Genomic DNA, 19277 nt, shown 5'->3' on the forward strand with positions numbered 1-19277 from the left:
GATGCATCAGCTTGAAGTTGAATGTGTTTCAGTGTCACTATGTTCTCACTCTGTGGAAAAGCTAAAATATTCTGTTGCTATGAAACAGTAAATGCCTCCTCACATATTACTTTGAGTATGGTCTTTTTTGTCACACATTATGTTTTAAAATGATGAATTCATTTACTAAGGGAACAAAGCAGCCTGATACTTTGGGGACAAGAAAAAGGTTCCTTGCTAAATAATGACGCAACTTTTATAATCCACACTTTTTAGAAAACTGAAATCAAAAAATGAAATATGTTGAACCTGAGAGTAAGACGTAGACAGTGATAAACATTCCCAAGAGTGGCCAGCCTACTAATATTACTCCAAAGACAAGTTGAACATGGAAAGAGCCACAGACCTCACATACACTGGTTGAAATCAATGTTTGTGGTTCAGTATTAATGACAAAGCAATCAGACAAAAACAGCATTCATGGAGAATTATCAAACCAGAACCACAGCTGTTCAAAGATACAAAAAACAGTAACACCCGATTTATATCTGCCAAAAAAATGTTTTGATGATCCTCAAATATCCGATTGATTGTCGAGACAAAAGAGAAACTTTTTTGGAAGATGTGGTTTAAATTGAACATTTCAGAAACAGAACAGCAGCACCAGCGACAGACATGGTGGTCAGGGCTGTTTCCTGGTTACCACTGTTAGACAAGCGTTGCAGATTTGCGTCAAACTGTTTCTGGTCTGAGTGCAGCCGAGCTGGTGGATAAATATCAATAATGGAAGTGCACCAATTTCAGTTTTCTGGCTGATCACCGATTACCGATCTATTAAAAATCCTGACCTGCCGATTTCAATTTTGGCCGATACCAATTTTTTTCTGTCTAAAATGTTGCTAAATGTAGCAAGAACGTTGATGAGTTGCCAACAGTGAGTTGACTATTGTTAACTGCAAACATATAGACCTGATCTGGTGGGCGGGTCTACTAGTCCAACCTCTTTCACAGCAGAGGAGAAGAAGATAGCAGTTGATTTAAATACCTTTGCCGAGGCAGATAAAATCGGTGATTAAGATCGGCTTCACATGTAAATCTCTGCCGATTGCCGATTTCCCAAAATTGGGGGAAATTGGCACCGATAAATCGGCAGGCCAATAAATCGGTGCATCCCTAATCAATAACATTGGATGGTACATACAGTAAGCCTAGTATTTCACATAATGTTAATGATATGTTTTAGTTAATTAATTTGGTAAGTGTTTACTAAACTGCATGGGAAATAGCATGTTGCGATTAGATTTCAAAGCCGTCTTTGAGCAGTAGCAGCACCAATAAAGTATTTATACAGTTGAGATTGGAAATTGGATGTTTTTCTCTTTTGTGCCTACTTTTGCTAAGTTGCCAGTCTAGTTTTACTCAAATTTTATGTACAGCATTTAAATTAATCTGTGGAAATGGTGCTCACAGAAACGTAAAACAACAACAAAAAAAAAGGTTAATGATATTCTGAATATGTTTATGTTTGGTCCTCAAAGGTTCTTGAAATTAGCTTTTTTCCTTAGATAAATTAAACTAATATTTATATTTATGTTTGTCCGATATAGAAAATTGTTTGAAAGTCTTAAACATTTTGGTGTGAAAAGAGAGTACCAGTATCACTTCATTATTGTTTCCACAGGGACATTTTCCCTGCAACACGGTGGAAAAAACCCCCATAAAAACAAAATCACACATCATCAGTGGCAAAATACTGAAAAATAAAGTCTGTGACAAAAACAATCAGAGAAATTATAATCATTAAATTTTCCATTACAAGTCTACCTGAAAAATTACAGACTTTTTCCATCTGTATAGAATCTCTTGGATTCTTGTATTTAACTTTTTTCACAGCACTTTGAATTTCATAACAGTAAGTATCAAATGTTAACTGTCAGAAAAAAGTAAGACATTGACTTGACTTGGCCTTGTTTCCTTGGAGACAAGGGGATTTATACTTTATACAAATGTGGGGTTACTATTCAATACCGTAATCTTTTGAATATGTTTATTTTAGGACAAAGCGTGTCATATTCAGGGCATATTTGCTTTGGAAGATAAGAAAGAAAGAGGTAAGCTTTTATTGTCAAAGTGTCCAACAAAAGCATCACCTTCTATCGCTAGGCTCAGACAGAAAGTCTTCTGAGTGCAACATCTTTGCATCAAACAGCTTTGCTAAGCTCCAGTCCAATCTGTAAACAAACTGCTTTACTAACTCAGTCTAATTATTGCAAGAATATTGCTAAGAGAGCAGAATCTGTCACACATGGATTGACTTGCAGTGAGAGAAGAAAGTGAAGGGCAGAGATTTGTAGAGTTTCTGTGTTACTGGCTGATCTGAATGTTGCTGATTACACAGGACTTGATTAAGTGAAGAATTTCTGTGAATAATTTTAAATGTTAAACACTCCATTTGACCAATTACGCTGGTGCAGAGTCTAATAGCCTAATTTAGACAAACATTTCCTGTGAGTAAATGAGACTGGGGGATGTTAGAGCTGGAGACATGGACAGATGGACATTTTCAAGCTAGTGTAGCCGTAGCATCTATAAAAACGCTGTCCAAGTGAAACTACGACATTTAACTTCCCTTTAGGTTGATTGAAGTGTTTATTTAATAAACGTAATAGTTGAATTGAATAGTGTTACTGTTCCTGAGTGTCCAGCAAACGGGCCTGACCAGAACCTCCAGGAGGTTCTAGTATTTAGTTTATAGTAACAAACATACTTTTGAGAAGCTTGATATTTCCTTTTTGAATGGATATTATGCAATATTCTCCTTTTTTCTGAGAAAGTAAATTTTATCTGCAGGTTATAACAATCAAAATTACAAGAATGACTTGAAAAATGTCAATCCACCTGGGGAAGAATTCAGGCCTGGGGTCTCTGTGCATGGTTATACATGTCAATCTGTTTAACAGAACCATGGATTATGATTTTTTATTTTTTTTTTGCATATGACTGTGATCTGCAGTGAGAGCAGGGTGTAAGTAGAGGAAGGGACAGAGAGGAATAAAGATGTGTCATATTCATCCCTGTTGGTATTGGCACAATTTCCCTCTTTTCAAATAAGATTCCTGGTCAAATTTGCACATCTTTATAAGTGGCAATTCTAATATTGCTTCTTTTAAATAGGCTATTGCTTTTCAAGTTCAAATGCATATGTAGATTTTGTAAAATCTTTATAAATGATCCTTCTCAGATTCATATAGACTTTATTTGATTTGATTCTTTGAGAAATAACCATGAATCAGGCCAGCTTGCCACAAAAATAATGACCTTTAGGTAGATCTTAAACATTATTTAGGCAGAGATGTTTTGACTGTGTGATTAGGTTTGGCTCTCGCGCTCTCGTGACGACGGGCTGACTGAAGCCCTGTGCAGCTGGCGCATTCAGTGCAGCAGCAGAAACCATGAACACAGCTGCAGCCCGAGCCAGTGCAGCTGCAGCAGAGGGTCCAAGCTCAGCCTTTCACAGGGAACAACGAGCAATGAACGGGTCAAGTACAGTAAGGTGCACAAAATGCAGAGTTTCATCTGGACTGGAACTGGCACAGCCATTTTCTAAATGTCTATTTAAACAGCACTGGCACACTTATTGAATATGAATGATGTGGTAAACTGAACTTGCTGCAAGGATAAACAATAACAGTTCAGAAAAAAATTCTTCAACCATCTTCAGCTTCTTAAAAATGAAACCCTGAGATTCGCTGCAGTCAGGGACAACATCCACCCATGAATAATTAAAATCCACCAAAACCTGAGACCCTCTCTTATAACTGCCTGTCTTAATAGTTCAAACACCAAATATACCTTGATATTCTTTCCTACGCACTGTGAAAACCATGTTTATACTTCAGATGCTAATTTTTTTTTTTGTAAAATCTACATACTGTTCCTTTAATCCTGTAGATCACCTTGTTTTGACATAAACATTCTTTTTCTGAGAAAACCAAGAAAGGCCGAGGATGTGCAGAATTAGTTCGGTCATCCAGGGCCAGCTCCACGTGAAACATGAAACACTTCTCAGAAACTTTGCTAACACAACTACCTATTAGCTCTATGATTTACATTTACAATACAATTGTAAAGGGGGAAAAAATGCTCTCATTGCTATTTTGATATGGATTATTTTACCTTACTGTTCAGTCATAGCATGTGACTGAATTTCCTTTATGTTTTCATTTGGGGTTTTATTATGCAGTTTGAACTTGACTCAGACATGATTATTTTTGAACACTGTTTCTGCTGTATTTATTTGCAAAGCCAAACTTTTGTCCTCTATGTGTCAAAAATCTATTCTCTGATCTTTTCAGCTTCGTTAGCGTTGCTAGCGTCATCTATTCCTGGAAGTGGCTGTGTGGCAGGCGGAGTGCAGGGCGAACATGTTGCCTCTGTCACAGGGCGAACGCAGATGGACAGACACTGGGTGTGCTCTCACCCTCACACACGTCTGAGGCGGCGTGTGTGCTGCTCTACACATCAACAATTCATTTGCAATGACGCCCAGCGGTAGCGCTTTACCACGATGCCATCCAAATGAATCTCTACTGTGATCAATAATGCTGAAAATACACATCAAAGTGTGTAAAAGTAAAGAAGAAACTTGCTATGAAAGGCCTGAAGAATTTCTTGAACTTTCCTTTGGTTGTTGGAGTTTCTCACAGGGGAGCCTGCTGCTTCACACACTGGATTAGTTTGTATGTTCTATTACTATAAAGGTGTTAGTTTTGCTCATTCGCCAGTATTTCTACTCACGTTTATGCTCTCATCAGAATCTCAACACTGCAAAAACACAAAATCTTACCAAGTCTTCTTTCTAGATGCATCTTAATACACTTGAAATAAGATGAAGCTAAGTAACTTTTCAGCAAGATACAGGAGCTTGATTTAAGTCAATAATTTCTTCATAGTGAAAAAAGTACTCATTTATAACAAGACATTTTTCTCATAAGTGAAATAATCTGCCAGTCCAACAATAACTTGTTTTAATCGATATTAAGGGATTATTTACTTAAAACAAGCTCCTATTTTTTACTGAAAATGTACCTGTAAGTTAGTTTTGCCGTATTTCTAGTGTACCAAGATGTTTGCAATAGAAACTAACCAAAAATACTTGGTAAGATTTTGTGTTTTTGTAGTGAAACTTGCCAATGACTTTTCATACATTTAATAAGTGTGCTCTATATTTGGTGGAACGGCGTGTAGCCTTCTTGTTGTCGCCTATACCGTCACCCGCCGAGGTCCAAACTATTCATTTGCGACAGCAGGGAGCTTGTGACGCCAATTATGTTCTGCTCTTTCAAACCCAGATCAGCCATGTGTAAAGGTTGTAATTAGCCTGAAAGGAAAGTCTGAAAGTACAGAAGAATCCATCTTAAAGGGACTGAAAATGGTCGGTTTCCACCTTGATTTGTGAACTAGCAGTTAAGCCTGCAATTAATCAACTGTTTGCCTAATAAATTAAGATGAGTTTGATGATTTCCTTTTTGATTATTGATATTGTTTGAAGGGCAATGTTCTTCACAAAGATTTCATAATTGATTTTACTTATGGTTCTGATGGTGTGTGTGTTTTTTTATTCACGTTTCATTTATTGGTGTTTGGTTGTGTTTTATTATAGATATTTAATATACATTTCAGTTCCAGTATTGCGTCCTTCACAAACTAGTTTGTTAGTCTTTGAGAGGGGGAACTTGCTATCACATAACGTTTTGGGACATTTTTATCATCCAGCAAACTTTTTTATTGTGACAGGCTACTGCTGCTGCATTCCCGTATGATGTTGTAAATAAAAAAACAAAACCTCCACCAGACGAGTAACTTTCTACCAGATGTCTCCAAACTTTCTAGCGTAATTGAACATTGATATTCTCTGATGTTGAAATGAAAAGCACTACATTTACAGAAATTGAATCATTCACCAAATTATGGTACTACATAGTTTGCAAAACTCCCTCAGCAGAAGTTGGGAGAAAACACCAGAGTCAGTTTGCTATTCAACAATAAATGAATACATTTTATGAAAATGGTGTATTCTGTTGAGTATTCATTACCCAATCAATGTAGAATCACAATAGAATGGAATTCTGCACCAAATATGTAACCAAAGTATGAAAAAACAAAAACTACTACTACAAGAAATAAAAATTAAACTAAAACTAAACCATATTTAGCCATTTAAAAGAAGAAAACCCACTCAAAAGACAAATTAAACTAATTAAAACTAGCTGAATGAGACAAACAAGAAGTCACAACAAATAAAACTAAACTACAATGAAAAATCCCAAACTGTTAAAAGAACCTGCAACTAAGATATTTGGTGAATTCAGACTTTTAATTCCACTTTAATCTGTTGTTATAGTGAAAACCCTGTTCTCCTTTAAGTGTCAGCCCCCCCAACAAATCAGCTGTGTTTTTTAAAGCACTTCACAGTTTCACGACATGCAAAGAACGCTCTGAGATTCCCTTTCTGCCCTAAAGGCACCTTTTCCTCATCGCCGCCCTGCTTTACGGTCTATCTGCTTTTTGACAAGTCCGTTCACTCTCACGAGCCACACGAGCCGCGCCTCGCACGTACCATCACTCACTGGGAGTATCAATCGGGACTGACGGATGATCAGAACCGGCCCCTCGACAGGCGGCGGACGCTTTGAAACGGGCGGTAGCATGGAGACACATTCACATCCAGCACTGGCGAACAACGCTCAGCGGTGGCTTCTGGCGCAGTTCGAGGTAGACTTGTGGACAGGAAAATGAGGTAGCCATGTTGTGGGGAGAGCAGACAGATGCCGTAACCTGCCGAGTGTCTCAGCAGGGAGGTGATGAAGCACCTGGATTATTTTCTGCATTTTAGCCTTTTTCATTCTTTTAGTTTTTGTTGGGGAGTTCTCCCATCTTAATTAAGGGGCAGTATTATGTAAAATTGTTTTTTTTTTTTAGCTTTACATCGTGTTATAATGTTATCCCCTCACCAAAAACATACCTGGAGTGTTGCCTTGATTCTTTAATAAATGTTTGAGAAGTCCTTTAATCTCCATGGCAACCATTCAGCTGTGCACAACGCCTGGATGGACGTAGCTCCGCCTTCGAGGACGCAGCTCCTCCTCTGAGCTGCAGTTTCTAAACTTCTGAGCTTCTGCCTTGGAGAGCAGCCCTCCCCCTGCGACTCCTCTATCCAGCTCCTCGAGACTAGCCAGCAGCAATTAGCAAACACCTCGTGGAACTGTTCATCTGCTGAGCTCATTGTAGGAGCTACTACTCAGTGCAACTCTGGTGAAAATGTTGATAAAGAGTTAACAGAAGAGTTAATGTTGTGATGACTTTCTGAAGGCGGAGTTTCATAAAGAGCAAAGTTTTAAGGCTAATTTTGAGACCTTAAATTAGAAAGTAAAATTTCTTTTTAGTCAGACTTGATATTTATAGCATTTATTTAACAACTGAAGTTAACATAGTGTTATAAAATGGCACTATGTTCCTGATAAACACATAATACTGGCCCTTTAACCCATTTTTACATTGCTTCTGAAGTCCTTAAAGTTTTTTACCTTTGGAGGTCCTGGTTGCTGACTTTTGAACCAATGAAGCACTCACTGGATGGATATTGATGGTTATAGCCTTCCAAGTTGATCTGTCTTGGCAGGAATTTGCTGCGTTGCCTCTAAAGCTCCTGATGAGCCGGAGGCGTCCTCCCACTCCCTTCTCTCCATACTTTCATTTTCCCTTTTGAAACTCATTTTAGCTTTTGATACAATCTCCGAGGTCTCCCCGGTCAGGACCGCTGGGATTACCCAACCCTCCCATGTAAACCAACATATTCGTCTCAACCTGCCGCTCGTGGAGGCCCTTTTCACCGATTTGTTGCAGACTGCGCCCACACACCATCCCTTTGTTCCTAGTGTCTTTGTCCTTTTAAGCTGCATTAAGATTGGTCAGAATTAATAGCAGTTATGAAACAAAGTGGCGTGCCACTGTATCACTTCCCCGAAGCCACTGCGTGTTTGGGAACATCTCATGTCTGCCGCTGGTGCCTCTATGATTCACCGTGCAATTTGTGTCATGAAATGCCATCAAGACGAATGCTGTCTGAAAACATTTTTTAACAACTGCATGATGAGCAGTGAGTGGTGTTTGGTACCGACTGCATTTTTCTTCCTGTTGCTAATGTGCGGCAGAAAAAAGAAAAAAGTCTGGGGCCATTTCTTTGATGAATACATTATATTGCATTGACATATTGATGAAATTATGTATTCGCGTTAAATAAGACAAGTCTTTTTGTTTTGTCTTGGTGATGTCACTGTGTAAAAGAGGAATGACTGTTCTTATTCTTATACAGACTTGGATTTAAATCTAAATCTGCATGAGAAAGTGATGATTATTAGTAGTGTTATTACAGAGCCTGATCTAGAAGGGAAAGTCTTGACGAGTATGAAAAAATGAAAAGATAACAGTCATACACATACAGTGGTGTGAAAACGTTCATACTTTTTTGCACATTTATCTCACTGAAATGTTTCAGAAAGTCAAACTAATTAAAATATTAGTGAAAGACGACGTAAGTAAACACAAAATGCAGTTTTTAAATGAAGGTGACTGCTTCTATGGAAGAAAAAAAAAAGTCCAAGCCTACGTGGCCTTCTGTGGAAAATTTAGCTGCATTTTCATTACAAATGTGCACAGAACTACTGTATGTCTGTTTTCAATTCATGTCCCATGGACGCAGTGTCATTAAAAAAGAAACATGCAGCGCCATCGTGCTCCAACTACTTCCTGTCGACTTCTTCTTCGTGGTTTGTGCCAGTGGCATTTGGGCATTTCAGCTCGGAGACGCAGACTGCAATAGGCAGCATTTCTTTCCATCAACCCTTCCGTGTGAAATCCACGTCCGCTCCACTGCTTCAGATCTCCAGAATACCACAAATCACCTTCCAACAGTGAAAAGCTTTTAACGTCAGGCTGCAGACACCGCTCTCTGGGAGAGGGACAGTTCAACGTGATACATCGCCTGTTGCGCCAATGTAGTGACTGCATCTGTGAGTGGGGGCTCGGTAATGCTAATGGCTTCAAATAAAATCTGATTAATGCAAAAGACTGTCAAATACATTAAGGCAGTGGTCCCCAACCTTTTTATTGCCGCGGACCGGTCAAGGCTCGGCAATTTTGCTGCGGCCCGGGGTGAGGAGGGGGGACAACTCCGATGTTCACCGGACATCGGAGGTGATATATGGAAATGTTTATTACTATATGTAAATGTCATTTTTATATATGTTTATTATATGTGGTTATATTCATTCAGTTAAAAATGTTAACTACGAAAAAACATAACTCACCTCCAAATCATAGAGCAGCAAACAGAGCGGCTGCTCCCGCCGTCTTTTATGAAACGCCTTTTGCTGCTTCTACATCGTCATCCGTGTTTGATTATTCTAAATTCATGTTTGGTATGTTGGGGGTTTTACTGGATTTTCTTCTGGAATCGGGATGTTGGTGACTTGAATCGGTTCTGTGGTGTGTTGCTCCTGCTTGTGGCTGGAGACACGAACCGACCGAACCTGTTGGACTTTTATCGGCTCTGTGGTCACAGAGGTTTGGAAAATCGGCCGACAATCTTTAAATCGTGCCGTGTGAACCAGACCTAAAACTCACAAGCTCTACTCCTTTCACTGCCCTAACGGTCTCTGACTCTGGTCGCTATGGTAACGTTTACATATCCCTTCAAAATAAGATACAGATGCGCCACAAAAAACTAACATTTTACTTTCGTGAAAAATTTAACTCACGATAACGACTAATGGAGCCCTGAGCTTGTTTCTCTGCAAAGAGACGGTCCATCTGGGAGAGATGAGAGACAATGACACTCGAAGTGTTGCTTATGCTCAGGGTTCTTGGTCTCTAGTGGCGAAGCAGTTTGAAGCTTCATTGCCTCATTAACATCCGGTCACCACATCACGCAGAGCTCTGAATGTGGGAATCATCAACCAGGATAAATCCATTCTCCTGTCTCTGCTCTGGGCCTTTTTCCCTTGCAAAGAAACTTTCCAAAGAATCTGATCTGTTTCTTACTCATTTTGCTGCTTGTGGGCTCAACTGATAGAATCCGGTTAAGGGATTTTCAAAATAAAAGATCCTCCATACTCAAATAATACATAAAACGGAAATATTTAATTATTTCTTGCGGCCCGGGACCAATTGGTCCACTGACCAGTACTGGTCCTTGGCCCGGGGCTTGGGGACCACTGCGTTAAGGTATGTTGTTAGAGCTAACAATGTGTCACCAACTTCAGAAGCAACTTTGTAAGTTCTGTCTATGCTCCCACTGTTTTTTCTTTCTTTTTTTCAACACTCCCTTCTTTGAAAGAGAACAAGAACTCACTGAATACTTCCAGAATATGCTGACCCAGCAGGATCATCTCAAGTAGTATATCACAACTTGAACTCATCGAGTAACAAGCAGCACCCACCCTTCCTCCCCAGGTGCAACGACAAGCTGAGTGGTAATTGCAGAGAAAAAGACTAAAAACAAATCCAAAGCCTTTGCTGGATGTCTTGTTGCACTTCAGCAGCATCTGGAATATTCCACATTTAGCTCTGCTTTAATCCGCCACAGGGGAGGATTGGAAACTAAAAAAAACAAAACATGTCTAAGCACATTTTAGAAACACAAGTTTAAAATATGAATAGTAATAAGACAAATGTCCAGACGGGAATTAAGAGACATAATGGATTACATAAAGTATAAAACCTTAATCCGTGTCATTTATTGTAATCCCCATGAGCGGGTTGTACTTACAGAACAGAATCTGCTGCAGCGCTGAACGCAACAGAACCATCCTGAGGTTTTTTTTCTCTAGTTTGCACTTTGGATTGAGGCTGCAGCTAGACTGTATTCAGGCCTTGGTCTTATATTATATTCAGGATTTATATTTATTCTCCATTTTTTTCCCCACATTTTAACCAAAACCTTCAATTTCTTTTTATCAGGGTTTAATTTTATAAACCAACAGCGTCTTGTAGAATTGCCGAGGAAAAGGACGTGTGGTTTAAAAAATCTTTTTACTAATAAAAATCTGAAAAGTGTGGTGTGGGTTTGTGTTCAGCTCTCCACCAGGCTGCAACTGCTGGGAGAAAGACCTTCACCTCAAGCTCAGCTTCTGCATCCTGCCGCGGATTTTCATCCCTCCCTGCTTCTGTTTAGTTTCGCAGTCGCTGCTGACTGGTGGTGGCACATCATGATGCTGCCACCACCATGCAGATGATGTCAGCAGGTAGGCCAAAAGGTTACATAGAACTGAGGGCTTTCTTCTAGCAATGGCTTCCTTCTTACCACACTAAAGGGTTAGACGTCTGACAGAACAACTGATTGGCACTAAACTCTCCGCGGCTCCTCCAGAGTTAACTTATCAGGTGATATATTATGACTTTATTAAGCTGATGTTGAATATATCGCCAGATGCAATTTTCCACCACTATCCCCTCTCCTGATAAGAGAATATGCAATATTTTTATATTAATCCCATCAAATTTTATTTCACCTCCACAGTTTAGGGTTTTGTCAGCAGAGTCCTCCACAGCCGGGCTGCTGAGCGGTTCCTTCGGTCGTTTTCTTGTCAGAAACGTTTCCATTTGTACCTTGAGGAGCAACTTGATCAATTTGTCTGGCAGCCAATCAGAAATGCCATTTTTCTGAATTTCCCATCTGTGGGGCGATATCTCCATCTTCAGGAACTTATTTTTTAAAATAATTTTATAATAATGACTGAAAAACAAATTACATTTATATAGAAATGAAAAAGTAAGATGTAAAAATGTATTGGAGTCTTTTTTTTTTTTTTTTAATTAATTTTTTTAATTTGTTTCTCATCTTTTTCTGAGGCCTCCATAGCGCCCCCTGGCTGTAAAAGAACCTCTGAGGCCGGAAACCGAACAGCTACCTTAACCCTTACCCTCCATAAAAGATTGTAAAACCATATTGACGTTCCAATGACTCTGTGTTGCCCTATCACATAAAATCTATTTAAAACATTGAATTTTGGAGAAGTGAATCATTTTTCCTGCAGTTCAGCTCATGCTCTCCGCCGGTCATTCACGTGTTCGCCACAAATCTTCAAAAGCTGACAGCCGTGTTGAAACAGGCCGATGAAAGTCGCCGCATGCTCTTGATGCTTGCCCGCTCATGCTCAAAATGTAATTCCTGTTTATTGGCAAATGGTGTAAAACTGGACTCTTTGCACAGAGGCTCTCTCGCCTGCAGACTCTGACAATTGACCAACTGCTGGAAAACTAATTGCTTTAGCCGCCGTCGGTACGCCGCTCTAACCCTGGGTAATTTAACAAAGAGTGCACAGCGGAGACGGCCCAGATATCAGGCTTATCCTTTGCGGCATCTGTCCCCTGAGCAGCCTACCGTTGATGGTTCTGTGCCGTTTGCCTTTTTTCCTTTTTGCTCACTTGGAAGAGCAGCGTAATTGAATTTCCACTCGCGAAGCAACACAATCAATGGGGAAAAAGAGGGGGTTGCTTAAGAGTTCACGTTTAATGGTATGGACAACCCCACAGATCACAGAGGGAAGTGAAATTAAAGTCCATTCGATTACACGCTGGAGCCCTGCGAGGCGACATCGCTCACACCTTTACGGAGTGTTACGTCTCCATGTTGGACGGCTCCGGTGCTAATCGAAGTGCAGCTTCTGGTAATGATGAAATTATTCCACCGCTAACACCGATTCAGAAATTACGTATGTTATTAGTTCCATTAATTATGCTTATTTTGCTGTTCTGTGCCAACAGATGCTGAGGTGTGGTTTTCTGACACAGCAACATTTAATTTGCCTAAATGTGCCTAAAGGCTTGCGCTCTCAAAGTGCCGCCTTTGTAATTAGCAAACACCTGGTGGAGCCTGAAGGCAGCGTGTCAGAAAGAGCAGGAGGTTCTTAAAGACACAGAGGCCCAATTCCAAGGCGTTAAACTGCAAAGTCAGACATCTTTTGAACTGAAGGTAACAGCGGTTGTGCTATAAAATGGTTCTATGTGCCTGGAAGACACTGCCCCTTTAAAAAGTTCATAGTATATGATTATTCTTGTTACTTTGCAGCAAATGTTTCCGCCCAGGGGTCACTTCGTAAAGAACTAGTTTTATTCCACCTGATGAAAACAACGAGCCTGTAGAAATGACCGTCCTGGTGAGAAGTCGTGTCTCTAGAAACCTTTTGTTTTTGTTCATGAATATTTGAAGCCCTAAATATAGACCAGTTATTTCCAGACGTTTTAGCCATCCAGCACTCTCCACCTCAACCAGACTGAATGGAAAACTAGTCAAATTTCATAAAAGAAAAAAACAAACGGTTGATCAATACAGAATTTGTTTAAATCTCATAGTAATGTTCTTATGCTTTGTCAAGTTGCGACAAGTAGAAACTAAAGCGGTAAAAAAAAAAGAAGCATTTTTATGAAGCAATGACTATTGTCCTCTTTGACAGATTTTATGGAAGCTAAAATCGCAAATCTGCTGATCTGTCTGTAACCTGAGAATCTAGCACAGTTTTGTTTTTCTGCAGCATTTTGAAGGATGATTAAAAACTACTTGTATGAATTACAATATGCCAGATTGTAATGAAGGTCTTCATTACTTAGCTGGAAACACTTAAAATGTGTGAATGATAAAAGAAACAGGTACAAACAGATTGAAGCATTTTATTGATTGTGTGTTTTTGTGCAGTGGCATCTCAGCTGGAGCTGATGGTGTCCTGTTAAAATAAAACAAACAAATGGATATAAGTTTGGTGACTGTTTGAAATGCACCGAAATGTTTTGTGCAGATGTGACTTACCTCTGTCTCTTCCTCTGCAGGGTGTTCAGGCTTAAAGATTCCCCTGGGGGCCTGAGCACCTTTTAAAGGTTCCGGAAGAAACCAATGCAGATGGAAGAGGGGGAGCAGTAGAACTATGCACTTTAGAAGTCTAATGTTGGATTTATATTTATAGAAACGTCTTTTTAGAAATGAAATGTCTGCTTAAAAATCAATAGTATTTGCTAATATTATTCTGAAGATTTGGTTGTTTTTGTCAAGTTTGTTTGTGTATGTATTTTGTTTGACCCTGTTTCTTGGTGGGTTCGTTAATTGGAGCAGCCAGGAACTATAAAACGCTGCATGTTGGCCACATTGCAGGTGGTTGCTGCTGAGACCTTAGGCCATTGTGAGCAGGGTTGTGTGTGAACCTTTTAACTGTTGGTGAATAAACACCCAGTGGGTCTGCACCGTTTGTCTGCCTCAAGACTCCTACTTAATCCAGCCGCTAAGGGCCATAACACGGATGTTGGTTACACTACAAACAGGACACAGTGTGTTACAGTCACAATCATGTATGTTGGAGCATCATAAACTAAGCTTGTTAGTTTACGATGAGTCTCCTTTAGTTAGTTAAAAAACAACAACACACCACCTTGCTCTCTGCTCTCCCTCAACGCGCCTGAAGCTGCTTCACTGTAAATTACTACATTGTTTTTGAACAATTCAAACTTTGGTGACAAACTCACCAGATTTAACCGGAATATGTGAAAGTGGACTGGAGGTTCACCAACCTAAAGCATCCAGGCAGAGCTAGAGTGGAACGGTTTAAATCTTACTATGTCCGCTTATTAGAACGGTCCAGTCAAAGCACACTCATTAATTCAATGGAGAATCTGTAGCAAGCCTTGAGAACTAATGTTCACAGACTCTCTCCATCCAATCTGAGCTCTAGCTTTGTCGCTTAGAAAAATGAGCGTCTAGTTTAGTTTTAATCTGAGTTCAGTATTGACTCAGAGATTCATAAAAATCAATACTTTATTTTTAGATTATTTGTTTGCATTTAAGCAGGGAGGGGGAAAAAAAGACATTTGTTCATCGTCGTAACAAAGAACATGAGCAGGCTGTGTTGAAAATCGAAGCGGTGCACAAAACGAAACTCCAGTAGCAAAAAAGACAAGAACGAAAAACTACAAAACAACAAAGCTCTGTGGTCATCAGTAATTAAAGAAATTGAAAATACATTCATCTACTGGAAAGCAAAATGTAGTAAAATATCACCTTTTATCCACCTCTGCTGCCCCTGTCATCTGGTTACGTGCCTGTTCTTGCTCCAGTCTGTAATCGTATCGCTGCTCCCAGTTTTGATTTTCAGCTCGATTTTATGAATCTAATAAAAGTTCCTGTAAAATTTCAGGTGATTTTTTTTTTTCTTTCTTTTTTAAAAATTTGGTAAATGACATGGCTCTTCTTTGGCTCTGAGCCACTCTGGTATTCAACAATGATACATTTCACTTCTCGTGTTTTTTTTTTTTTTTTTTTTTTTTTTTTTAATCATTTATTTCCTCCTGGTCAAAGGGACACTTTCCAAAGGCCATGTTTGTCATAATCAGCTCTAAATGTAGTGAGCCACGTTTACAGGAGAAGACATGAGCTTAAATGTCAACCCGCAGACGGGCTCAGATAAAAAAATAAAAATAAATAAATAAAACAGGGCAGTTTGGCAGGGACGGCCTGCGCGGCCACTTGGCGGGCTGCAGCTTCAAGCGGTAATTGCTTCGCAGCATTAGCCGCCGTTTTTGAAGCAACCGCCAATGTAAATAGGATCAAATGAGATCGTGATGGTGGCCTGGAATGCAGAGGACGGGTGAAAAGTAATACGAAGAAATTATATCACTGGGGAGAACAAAGTGCAGTGATTACATTTATTTCCACTGGCCTATTACTGGAGCACTGGGGGGGGACGCGCGCTGACTTTCTGTTTTTGCAGTCGGCCGCGGGCTGTTCAGAGCCCACAGGCCTTTTTTATTCATGACATGTCAGAAAAACAGCTTGCTTTCCCCCCTTGTCCTCTGAGGGTTCTCGAGTGATAGCATTTTCAGTCTTGCAAATTTCAACTCGAGCTTTAAATATCTAAATGTATGCCTTTCTATGATTGCATTTCTTCCCCTCTGTTACTGTAAATTACTTCTTTTTTTTTTTCCAGTTCCCCAGTAACTTGCCAGTGGGACAGATGGCTTACTTGTCGACTGTTGGCGTTTTGAAACTGGCCTAATGGGGAAGTGTGATTTCATTTCACCTTGCCTATAGATCAAGGGAAAACGTTATGACTGCGAGGTTTCATTAAAGGACCTTCCGATTCCAGATACGAAATCCCATAAAATTCTGCGCTACCGATACAAACATGGACAACGATGTGGAAGCGGTATAGCTTTAGTTTGTGGACTCATGTTAACCCAAAAAAGACGTAACAAAAAAAAAAAATCAAAGCTTTGGATTAAGAACTGGAGACATCGCGAGCAAGGATTATATTTGTTGCGAGTTTTTTTTTTTTTCCTTTTCTTTTCCTCATAACAAATACTGTTTTTCATTTTTTCGGTTTTGTCGTTTAATTAACCGTTACCGTTTGCTTATCTTTTTTTTTTTTTTTTTTTTTGCTGTGTTGATGTTGTTGTAGAATATATGCATATGCTGGACCTTGTTTCAGAAAACGGAATGACTGAAACATCAGAGGAGCTTAAACTAGAAGAAAGCATTTCCTGCATACTCGTTTTTAGAAACTCAGATGGCAGTTATCCTTTTTTCCCCCCAACTGACCGCGAAAGGTTAAAGTATTCCAGCTCCTTTAATTGAAACCCGAATGGGGAGTTAATTGTAAATTTTCTGGCATCCCTCCTGAAGCCGCGCGATATTTTTTGCAGCGCTCTGCGCTGGTCACAGTTTTCTGCACTTTTTTTTTCTGTATTTGCTCCTGTATTTAGACTACAAATAGATGAACACAGCATAACATTTTCTGTATTTTTCCTCTGTCGTGTTATTACTGCAGAATGAAAGCAAATGCGCCATTTCAACCAAAGGTTAGAATGCGCTTCTAAACCAGGTGTACTCTGTGCAATAATTTTATAATTTTTCTATCGTTTTAAAAAAATAAACAAAAAGAACCGATCCATACCGCTCTGAACAAGGATAAAGCTTTACTTATGGTTTTATGAGATCTAATTACCGTAGCATACGTCAAAATTCGGGATGCCCACCGTGCTTACGTCACAGCGCTTTCTGATTGGCTACCTGTCACATTCAACAGGCTGCCTTCTCGCTCCCAGTCGGGGGAACGCCACAGACACTGCGATAAACGAGCCAAGACGATCAAACATGTTGAATATCCCCGATTTTAGATCAAAGCGGTCCTACCGACTGGACCCGATCAGTCGTAACACACCACACACTGCAGGATGATCGGTTACGATTATCTATCGCAAGCGACAATCTTAGAACTCGGAACGTTCAAAGATTGTCTTAAGAGCAAAATCGGGCCCCAAAAAAAAAATCGTGTAGTGTGAGCTGGGCTTTGGCTTTCTCAAATATGACGACTGTAAATGAGCTCGCTTTTTTGTGTTTTTTGTTTTGCCAGAGACGGAGATGATTAATGTTTTATTTGGTCACCATAATGGGCAAAGTGGTCAACGCATCCCCCGCATGCATCATCGGATCATTTCCAGGTGTTCATAATGTCATCCCTATTAGCTGTTGTTGTGTTTCCCATAGTGCATCATGAATCTGGGTGGCAGCAGCCGTTGCAGTGTCCTGACAGCTGACATGATGGATGCCTCTCCATTATCTGGGTGTGCTTTCCTGCTCCTCATTCTGGGAAACTGGGGGGGGGGCAGTTATTAATCGACTGCAGATAACTCCCAATAAAGTGTCAAGGCTGAACCACAATGAGCAGTGCTTCATGCATCACCATGCCAGTGCTTTGCAGTGACAAAACACTATTATTGCCGTAAAGACTGCAAGGCTGGTGGCTTTTTGCCTCAGAAAGTGCACATCCGACCTCAATGATTAGACAGCTGTATGGAACGTCATTGTGGCATTGTGGCGACTTTTACACACACACACACACGCACACGCCCACACACACACACACATGATGTAAAGGACAATTTAAAAGACCTCAATCACAAGAAATGAAAATCTTCTTGTTTAAGTGATGTGCAGTAACTGGCAGTATTGCGTTGTGTGGCAGTGCTAGCTTGGTGCTTGTGCTAGTTTAATGCTGGTGTTCTGGGTTAGTGCTTGTGTTAGTGGAGACATAATTGTGTGAATCATGCCTGTATGGAAATTGGTTTCACAAAACTACAATTTAAAACCCTTTTTTGTATCACACGAGTCACCTGGCAGACAACCAAATGTTGCCAGTGAGCAAGTCATGAAGGAGAAGACAGGAAGTGGTAGGAGCATGATGGCACAGCATGTTTTATAATGACTTATTGTGTAACATATTCAAGTGTGATTTTAATTGTGTTAATAGAAACATTGCAATTGCGAAATTGTCTTCTTTTTTTTTTTACGTTAGCAGTATATTGACAAAGTTTTGCTCACGTTTATAATGGAAACGCAGCTAGTTCTACCTTTACCACTGTACTCTTTTTGTCATAATGTTCCAGGGCCTGCTGCCCATGCTTGTAAGTCTGTTCTCCTTTGTCAGGCAAAAACAGGACACACACAACAACGTGGGGATGGGGTGAGGACTGTTTTGCCAAGGGAAAAGAGCAAGAACCAGTGAAATGAAAGATGCTGGAAAGTACACAGGATGGGCGAGCAGCCAGGAAGGGGAAAGAGCTTTTCATTAGTCTAATATTCCTCCTGTGCATTGGCTGCTTCATTATGCCTCATTTTGCCTAACCAGGGAAACAGCTGGAGGCAATGATTGGGAGAAGCAGCAGAACCTCTTGACCTTCGATTTAAATTAATTGAAATATTCCCTCCTTCATCTGATAAATGGCAGGGGTTTGTTTGAGTGCTCTGAGTTTTTCTGGTTTTGTCCATCCAAGAAATGAATCATAGAAAAGTTATTTTGGAAGTTGGGTCCTTTCCTTTCTGGTTGGGTTCAGTTTTAATGTAATGTGTTGGATATTACATAAGCACATGGTCATCCTGAAATTAAAAAAAAAAAAGTCTGTAGCTGTGTTTCCATTACAAATGTGTGCAAATGTTTGTCTATCTTATGCTAATGTCGAAAAACCTCACTATTGCGGTGTTTCCATTAATTAACAAATGAAATTGAAATCACATGTGAGCTAGCCCCTTTTCATGCGATAAGTCATTAAAAATCATGGCAGCGATGGACGTAAACAATTACATGAGATACTGTATATTCACCATTCAGCCATGATGGTACTGCTCAACCTTCATACAGAGGAGACGTAGGCGCTGGAGCAGCAAGCCCCTTATACTTCAGAGCGGCTACATGTTCAGC

General features: G+C 39.9%; 1 protein-coding gene and 1 long non-coding RNA gene across 3 annotated transcripts in view; both read left to right on the forward strand.

Annotated features, from left to right (window-relative positions):
* unc5db (unc-5 netrin receptor Db) overlaps positions 1-19277 on the forward strand; it is a 233589-nt gene that overhangs the window by 18251 nt on the left and 196061 nt on the right. The window lies entirely within an intron of this gene.
* On the forward strand, positions 7203-18119 carry LOC116730004 (uncharacterized). The gene is made up of 3 exons (XR_004341236.1): positions 7203-7471; positions 14084-14086; positions 18109-18119. It is a non-coding gene; the product is annotated as an uncharacterized LOC116730004 (long non-coding RNA).

Source organism: Xiphophorus hellerii, chromosome 12 (assembly GCF_003331165.1).
Source record: "Xiphophorus hellerii strain 12219 chromosome 12, Xiphophorus_hellerii-4.1, whole genome shotgun sequence".
Classification (NCBI taxonomy): Eukaryota; Metazoa; Chordata; class Actinopteri; order Cyprinodontiformes; family Poeciliidae; genus Xiphophorus; species Xiphophorus hellerii.